Below are 9,110 nucleotides of genomic sequence, written 5' to 3' on the forward strand. Positions count from 1 at the left end.
ACAACAATATAAACACAAACAAATCAGGCATGTGAAATAAAGTTAAACTACTATACCTTCCAAGAGAAAAAGAAAGATGCTCATATATCTAGACTATGAGAAAGTGTTAAGAGAATGACTCAGAAGATACAGAATATATAACTTTGAGAAAAATGGAAAGAATATATGGGTAAGAAATATTCAATCACATGAAAATAAAAAAGAAAAGAAAAAGAAGCATAAATATGAAAGAGCAAATTGCAAATGCAATCAAATGATGGCACATTTCAACTCCAACATAGAGGCCATTACAAAAAACGTAAATGGATCAAATGTCCCTAGTAAGAGCAAGCAGATTTCTAAAACCCCCAGCATCTGTTATGGACAACAGACACATTCAAAACATAAGGATCCAGAAAAGTCAGATAAAAGGATCAAAGTCATATATGTTACATTATATTATATATATGCATATATATGTATATTATGTCATATGCAAATGTAAACACTAGCAAAAAAGATGTGACTTTTTTTCTTTTTTAATTTTATTTTTTAAACTTTAGGATGTGACAGGTTTTAAAATTTCACCATATTTGTTTCATATGTAAATATTATGAACATACACATATAATCATATTTTGGGAAAGAAGGGGTTTGTTTTCCCTAAGATTTATTTATTTGAAAGTCACTGTTGGGACCGACACTGTGGTGTAGTGTGTAAAACCGCTGCCTGCAGTGCTGGCATCCCATATAGGCACAGGTTCAAGTCCCAGCTGCTCCACTTCCGATCCAGCTCCCTGTCATGGCCTGGGAAAGCAGTAGAAGATGGCCCAAGTCCTTGGGCCCCTGCACCCATGTGGGAGACCCAGAAGAAGCTCCCAGCTCCTGGCTTAGGATTGGCACAGCTCTGGACATTGCAGCTGTCCAGGGAGTGAACCAACAGATAGAAGACCTCTTCCTCTCTCTCTCTCTCTCTGCCTCTCTGCAACTCTGACTTTCAAGTAAAAGAAAATAAAATATGTAACTTTTTATAAAATTATATTTATTTGTTGATTTATTATTTATTTTAAAAGTCAGAAACACAGAGAAACAAGCAGGAAGAAATTTTCCATTCACTGGCTTACTCCCAAATACCCACAATAGCCAGGGTTGGATCAGCCAAAGCCAGATGCCTGGAACTCAAATCAGTTTTCTCACATGGGTGGCAGGTACCCAAGTACTTGGGCCATCACCTGTTGCCTCCCAGGGTACACAATATCAGAAAGCTGGAATTAGAAGCAGAGCCTGGACTCAAACCCAGGCATTCCAATGTGGGATGTGGGCATCAACAGCAATGTCTTCTTTTTTTTAAGATTTATTTATTTGAAAGTCAGAGTTACACAGAGAGGAGAAACAGGGAGAGAGAGAGAGAGAGAGAGAGAGAGAGAGAGAGAGAAGTCCTCCATCTGCTGGTTCACTCCCCAGTTGGCCACAATGGCCAGGGCTTCGCCAGGAGCCTCTTCCGAGTCTCCCACGTGGGTGCAGGAGCCCAAGGACTTGGGCCATCTTCTACTTTCCCAGGCCATGACAGAGGGCTGGATTGGAAGCAGAGCAGCCAGGACTCAAACCGGTGCCCATAAGGGAAGCTGGCACTGCAGGCGGCAGCTTTACCTGCTATGCCACAGCACTGGCTCCTACAGTGAGACCTTCACAGTTGTGCCAAATGCTCATCCCCAAGGTGTGGTTTTTGAATGTGAGAAGGAAATAAATATTCTCAGAGATAAAGTAGATTATTTCATAGTAACAAAGGATATAACTCACTAGAAAGATATGGATTTTAATTTATAATATTTTTTAAATTATATTTATAAATTATCATGGGCTGACTGGTGTCTTCCAAAATATTTCCCTACTCCAATGCCCAGAATCTGTGACTATTACATTATTTGTGAAAATTCTCCCGAGGTTGATTAAAAATAAATTTAAAAAAAACAAACTACCAATATGAAGAATTAAAAATCCTAAACAAATTTTAGCACACTGGTTCAGAAACTTATTTTAAAAGCATAGAGTACATAAAACCAAGGGGGTTCATTCCAGGAATGCAGACTTAATTACCATTAGATATTAAACTAATGTGCCTCACCTTCAGTGGATGTACATTATCTGTACCGACAGATCCTGTAAAAGTTACATGCACAAAATATGGAAGAGGACTTCCTCAATGTGGGAAAGGAAGTCTCAAAGCTGTTCCTGTTTCCCTTTTGTAGTTTCATGGTTCCGTCCTCACATTTAGATCCTCGATCTGTTTTGAGTTGATTTTTGTGAGACGCTGGCACAGGCATTATCGCTCAGGCTAAGACTCCAAAAGCAAAGACAGTAAAAACAGAACCAGACAAACGGGATCTATCAAGCCAAGAAGCTTCCGTGCAGCAAAGAAGACAATAAACAACTTAAAGATCCAACCAACAGAATGGGAGAAAATATTTGCAAACCACACATCTGATAAAGTATTAATTCCAGAATACATAAGGAACTCAAAAAGTTTAATAACAGAACAAACCAGCCAGTTAAGAAATAGAGCAAAGGATCAGCACTGTGGCATAGCAGGGAAAGCCCCCACCTGAGATGCCGGCATCCATACGGGCGCCAGTTCAAGTCCCGGTTGCTCCACTTCCGATCCAGTTCTGTGCTATGGCCTGGAAAAGCAGCAGAAGATGGCCCAAGTGCTTGGGCCCCTGCTACCCACATGGGAGACCTGGAAGAAGCTCCTGGCTCCTGGTTTCAGTCTGGCCCAGCCCTAGCTATTGCAGCCATCTGGGGAGTGAACCAATATGTGGAAGCTTGCTCATGCTCGCTCGCTCGCTCTCTCTCTCTTTAATTCTGACTTTTAAATAAGTAAGTAAATGTTGAAAAAAGAGAAAGTAAGTTGAATAAACATTTTTTTCAAATGGCCAACATAGATACAAATGACCAATGAACACCTTAAAAAAAAAATCCTCAGGATCACTGGCCACCAGGGAAATGGAAATCAAAACCTCAGTGAAGCAGCACCTCGCTCCTGTTAGAATGGCTGTTATTCGAAAGTCAAAAAATACCCAGTGCAGGATAGGAGTGGCGAAGTGGGTACACTAAGACAGTCTTAGTGGTAATGCAAATTAGTATGGTGGTTACGGAAGGTAGTATGAAGACGCCACAGAAACTAAAAATAGATCTAGCACGCGACCCCGCTATCCCACGTCCAGGAATGGATTCAAAGGAGAAGCAGCCAGCATCTCTTCCCTAAAGAGATACCTGCACTTCACGTTCATTGCAGCACGATTCACAACCGCCAAGATAGGCAGTCAACATACCTGTCCATCAGTGGATGCCTGGATAAAGAAGGCGGGCTTTGTATACAGAGTACCATCCAAACAAGAGAATGAAATCCTGTCATTTGCAGCAAGATGGGTGGAAGTAAAGGTGATCATGCGAGGTGGAATAAGCCGACACAGAATGACATATGCCACGTTTTCTCTAATCTGTGTATTATTTACATATAAAATGTGTGAATGCCATACTGTCTTGTACATATTTTAAAATAGCATCTTTACTGAATAATACTCCTTCCATAATACAGCTTTCTTTCCTCACTTTATGACATGTTTGCCATGAATCCCACTTAAATGACATAAATACGTACACACTCCTGCTTTCAAGATAAAAGGTAGCCTGGCGTGATTCCATCCTGCGCGGCTGTTCTTTGCAGCAGTGGGCGTCTAATCTCCGTCCGCTTTCTCTCCCACCCAAGTTCGTCCCTCCGCCTCATGGAAGATTCGATGGACATGGACATGAGCCCCCTGAGGCCCCAGAACTATCTCTTCGGTTGTGAACTAAAGGCTGACAAAGATTATCACTTTAAAGTGGACAATGATGAAAATGAGCACCAGATATCTTTAAGAACGGTCAGTTTAGGCGCTGGTGCCAAGGATGAACTGCACATTGTTGAAGCAGAGGCAATGAATTACGAAGGCAGCCCAATTAAAGTCACACTGGCAACGTAGAAAATGTCTGTACAGCCAACGGTTTCCCTTGGGGGCTTTGAAATAACACCACCTGTGGTCTTAAGGTTGAAGTGTGGTTCAGGGCCTGTGCTTATTAGCAGACAGCACTTAGTAGCTGTGGAGGAAGACGCAGAGTCAGAAGATGAAGAGGAAGAGGATGTGAAACTATTAAGTATATCTGGAAAACGATCTGCCCCTGGAGGTGGCAGCAAGGTACCACAGAAAAAAGTAAAGCTTGCTGCTGAAGATGATGATGAAGATGATGACGATGATGATTTTGATGATGAGGAAACTGAAGAAAAAGCTCCAGTGAAGAAATCTATATGAGATACCCCAGCCAAAAATGCACAGGAATCAAACTAGAATGGGAAAGACTCAAAACCATCAACACCAAGATCAAAAGGTCAAGAATCCTTCAAAAAACAGGAAAAAACTCCTAAAACACCAAAAGGACCTACTTCTGTAGAAGACATTAAAGCAAAAATGCAAGCAAGTATAGAAAAAGGTGGTTCTCTTCCCAAAGTGGAAGCCAAATTCATCAATTATGTGAAGAATTGCTTCCGGATGACTGACCAGGAGGCTATTCAAGATCATTGGCAGTGGAGGAAGTCTCTTTAAGAAAATAGTTTAAACAGTTTGTTAAAATTTTCCGTCTTATTTCATTTCTGTAATAGTTGATATCTGGCTGTCCTTTTTATAATGCAGAGTGAGAACTTTCCCTACCGTGTTTGATAAATGTTGTCCAGGTTCCATTGCCAAGAATGTGTTGTCCAAAATGCCTGTTTAGTTTTTAAAGAAGGAACTCCACCCTTTGCTTGGTTTTAAGCATGTATGGAATGTTATGATAGGACACAGTAGTAGCAGTGGTCAGACGTGGAAATGGTGGGGAGACAAATAGACATGTGAAATAAACTCAGTATTTTAATAAAGTAAAAAAAAAGATAAAAGGTATATATGTGCAGGTGTAGAAAATATTTATATATGAAACAAATATAACAAAATGTTAAAAATTTCCAAACTGTGTGTCTGTTGGACTCTTCTTTATACTTTTCTGTATTATTTGAAATATTTTAAAATAAAAATTAAAAAGCAAAAAAAATGCCACTTCTATCTGATAGCAAAATGATGACATCCAGAGATTTTGGGCAGGCCCCCTGGCATGATCGGTGGTCTGAGTCACTGCTGGAGCCCCCGGCTGGCTGGCCCAGCACTTGGGACCGCAAGTGGCTGTCTGAACACCAGGGTTCTGGGGCCTGATGCGGGTTGCAGGCCAGCCCAGCGCTGCCTTCAGTTCTGTGTCTGGAGTTGCAGGGGCAGGCATGGCCTAGAGCACACTCAGAACCTGGGCTGCAGGGGTCCCTTGGGATCCTGGGGTTTCTGGGGTTGGCCCAGCGCTGAGACATCCCTCAAGACCAAGTGCACCTGGTGGGCCTAGAGCCTGGGCTGTGGGATGCAACCTGTGCCCAGGCATGCCCACAGGCTCAGCCCAAGGGTACCAGCCTGAACTCGGGGCTCCCGGTGGGCCCAGCTGAGTTTTACCGGAACTTAGTCTACCAAGTCCAGTGCTCGCTTCTCTCCTTTCCCTAGTGCTGGGTATCTCTCTCCACGCTGTGCTGCCTGGGCTTGAGGACATGGCACCAGCAGGTGTAGAACTGTACTGCCACCCCTCTTCAACGCTGCACGGAACATCGGGATGAAGCTTCCAAATAAGCTATGGAGGAAAATGAGAAATCAAAGCAAGGCACAGTATGTGTGGTTCCTTTTGTGTTGAGCTCAAGAAGCGGGGTGATCCCTACTGCTTAGTGATACATTTCTAAGAAGAAAAAAATACTTTAAAAAAGCAACGATATGATTATGAAAAATATCGGTTCAAGGGTCAGCTCCTGGGAGAGTAACAAGCTGAGAAGGAAATTCGGGTCTGACAAGTCTGTTATTCTTGTACCGTGCGGTAGTTAGGGAGCGCTTGCTCTAGGTGCCCACTAAACAACTTATGTAGATTGTGTGTGATTTTCTGTTCGCATGATACATTTCAAATTCAAACAAGGAGATAATGTGCTAAAGAAAATGTCTCCTGGAGACCTAAGACATAGGAGGCAAAAGCAAGAATGGGTAGGTAGCAGACAAGCTGTGGGCGACCTTGCACGACTGGGCGTTCTCAGTGGTGTCGACTGCTGATTTGCACGTCCAGACGTGGATGGGCTTAATAGCTGTGTTTAAAGTGTCAGATGCAAGAATAATAATAGTCTTCCTTAAACAATTCTTGACTAATTCCCTCTCAGTTCGAGAAGCTTTTTATTAAAATGCCCCTTTCCCATCTAACGGGACAATTAAACCCCCACGAAATGGCAGCCTGGGTCTTATGTCAGACACTCCCCATGGCCTCCAAGATGTATCAAATCTCCACACAGTCCAGGCAATAAAGGAAGGAAGCCATGGAAGAAATTAAGCAACAGCAGAGACACAGAATGCTGGGGGTGTTAGCCTGCAGGAAGAAGAGGCTCAAGACATTAAAAACAGCCACAAGAGCTTTCTGCGAGCCAACAGGTCCTCCATTTGCAACCGGCGTTGGGTTTCCCGTAGAGTGGGTTCATCGTTACTTAAGAACTGAAAATTCAGCATTCCTTCAAATGGGGCCTTTTTTTCACATCGATGGAAACGCCCCGGATGGTTTCGTTTATAGTTTCCCATTGATTACTGTGGGCTGCGCCTGTAACCCGCAGGCCAGCTGTCATCAGACCGGCTGGGGAGTATCCATTGTTCTGGTCTCTAACTCATTCTGTCCTGAGTCACACACGTCCAAGCCAAGCCATGCAGAGGGCCAGAGAAAAGCTGCCTGACACAAACTCAGCTGCTGCTTCTCTACTACACAACACTGAACCTGCCACTCCAGCCACAGTCAACACACGCCCACCGACAACCACATCCTGTTTGTATTCAGTCCCCTAGAACAGGAGCAAGTGGGCCCGAGTCTGGGTCACACCACTGTAACTGCAAGGACAGTAAGTCACCTCTATCCCAGGAGTCAACAAAACACTAAACGAGCACGAATGAATGGAAAACATTAGCATCAAGGAGCTAAACGCACCTCATACATCCTTGTAGAACTTACAGTCAGCAACTCCATCTCTGCTTGTTCAGGTTGTGAACTGCGGAGACCTGATCTTGTGTGTGTGTGTGTGTGTGTGTGAAGTTCTAAGAGAGAGAGTGGTGATCAGGACAAGGAAGGTAGGTAGAAAAGCAATCCAAAGAAGACATCGTGACCCAACAAGCACACTATTCCATTGAGTCTTTGAGGAGTTGGATCTGCTGAACAATCAGGTACGTGGACAGGGGCAGAAGTCAGGAAAAAAATTCACACTGGGACACAGGTCTGATGCTGAGGGAAGAGGGAGGGATGGCAGACTGACCAGTAAGAGTCTCGGGCTGCAGGAAGAACCCTGTGGGCTGTGCCCAGCCAGGGGCCGGTTGCAGCCTCCGGAAAGGATGGGCTTGGTAAAAGATGGGTGTGGTTAGAAAGGGGCAGACAATGAGGCCATTGGCCAGCTGTGCCTCCCGCAGCAAGACGATCTGAGCAGATCCCCATGAGCACTGTGGCTTCACCTGTGGGTCCCTGAAGACAAAGGCCCACGTTTCCTGCTTAACCCAGGGCACAGGAGTTGAAAACTCTATTACAGGCAGAATCTGGCAAAGATGGAATTTTTTGCTTTTGTTCTTTGTCTGTTTTGGGATTTGGGTATTGAACTTTTTTTTTTTTTTTAAACTTTGAGCTAGTTACCAATATTTTAAAAATCCACATTTCAGCTTTTCTTGAACTGAAAAGCACAAGGCAACATTACGTCAAGGTGGAGAAGCCATGTCTCCCGCAGTGGGCACTCACACTCCAGTTGGTCACAATCCCAACACTCCCTGGGGCTCACACCAGCCCCTGCGACTGGACACCGACTGGCCCCTCCCATAACTGAACTTTTGGCTTCCTTACATCTGTGCCCAAGCCACTAGCTCAAGTCGCTATTAGAATATGATATTCCTGTAGGCCATGATTTTGTCTGTATGGATCGTCTACATCAAAGTACATGGCCCAGAACAGTGGCAGGTGCCAAGTAGCTGCTCAAGAAATCTTTGTTCAACAAAGGGTGGCGCTATCAGCCCAGAGTGCTGGGAGAAACCGCTGGGGTGGACAGTGGTGAACAAGCAAGCATTGGTTTCCGAGTTTTGTCTGGGGCCGTCCGGGTGCAATCCTACCCAACCAAGCTGGCACCTTTGGAAGAAGCAGGACTCCAGGTGCAGCCGTGGAGTGTGTTTTTTCTCAGGAAGATGTTGGCTGGTGCAGGGTCAGACTAGAACAGAATGGGTGTACATAAAGCAAAACTCTACCAGGGCACGCCCTGCCCTTCTGCACCAAGGGCTCCCCCTTCCCCTGCCTTACCTCGGGTCAGGGGGCAGCTTTGCACAGGGAAATGATGCTTCCCTCAGCTCCTTCTTGGCTCCAGCTCAGCCCAAAACATGACCACAACATACCCCCTGGGCCCCATTCCAGGGCGGCCGGGTGTGAGGGGTCCTCGCCCTAGAGCTGACACACACTGAGGCATAGTGGGAAGAACTGAGTTCAGCGATGTGGTGTGCGATTCTCAAATGGCACGAAACTGCACATGGACAAATGTTGCAAATCAAACAGGGGACTGCCTGCCAGAGGCAAGTCCCCCGTGGTGTCTCACTCACTCTGCAAATGACTACCAGATGACAAAGCAGAGCAGGCCCCTTGCAATCTGATTACCGGGAGGGACTGGCAAATCCATTAGGAGCAAATAGGCCGCCTTCAAGTCCATTTTAGTTGCTAAAAACAAGCAACGTCAAGGTGCAAAAAGAGAGAGAGAGAGTGAGCCAATTTTTCATCTTGTTTCTCACTGTCTTAATATTCGTGACATCCATTTCCAGCTGAAAGTGTAGGGAAGATCTGCATTTGGAGGCCAGACTGTTGCTATTAAAATTCAAAGTTGGAGCGAGGCTCCACAGAGCAGAGGCTGCTTCCTTTCGTTTGTGGCCCACTTGCTCTGCTGGCCTCAGAAGCCCCCGAGAAGCAGGCGTGGGAGAGGACGCAGCTCCGAAGGT

General features: G+C 44.9%; 1 pseudogene; it reads left to right on the top strand.

The window, feature by feature from the left end:
• Window positions 1-3,681: 3,681 nt before the first annotated feature.
• On the top strand, window positions 3,682-4,933 carry LOC133774153 (nucleophosmin-like; annotated as a pseudogene).
• The last annotated feature ends 4,177 nt before the right edge of the window (window positions 4,934-9,110 follow it).

Source organism: Lepus europaeus, chromosome 15 (genome assembly GCF_033115175.1).
Source record: "Lepus europaeus isolate LE1 chromosome 15, mLepTim1.pri, whole genome shotgun sequence".
Taxonomy (NCBI): Eukaryota; Metazoa; Chordata; class Mammalia; order Lagomorpha; family Leporidae; genus Lepus; species Lepus europaeus.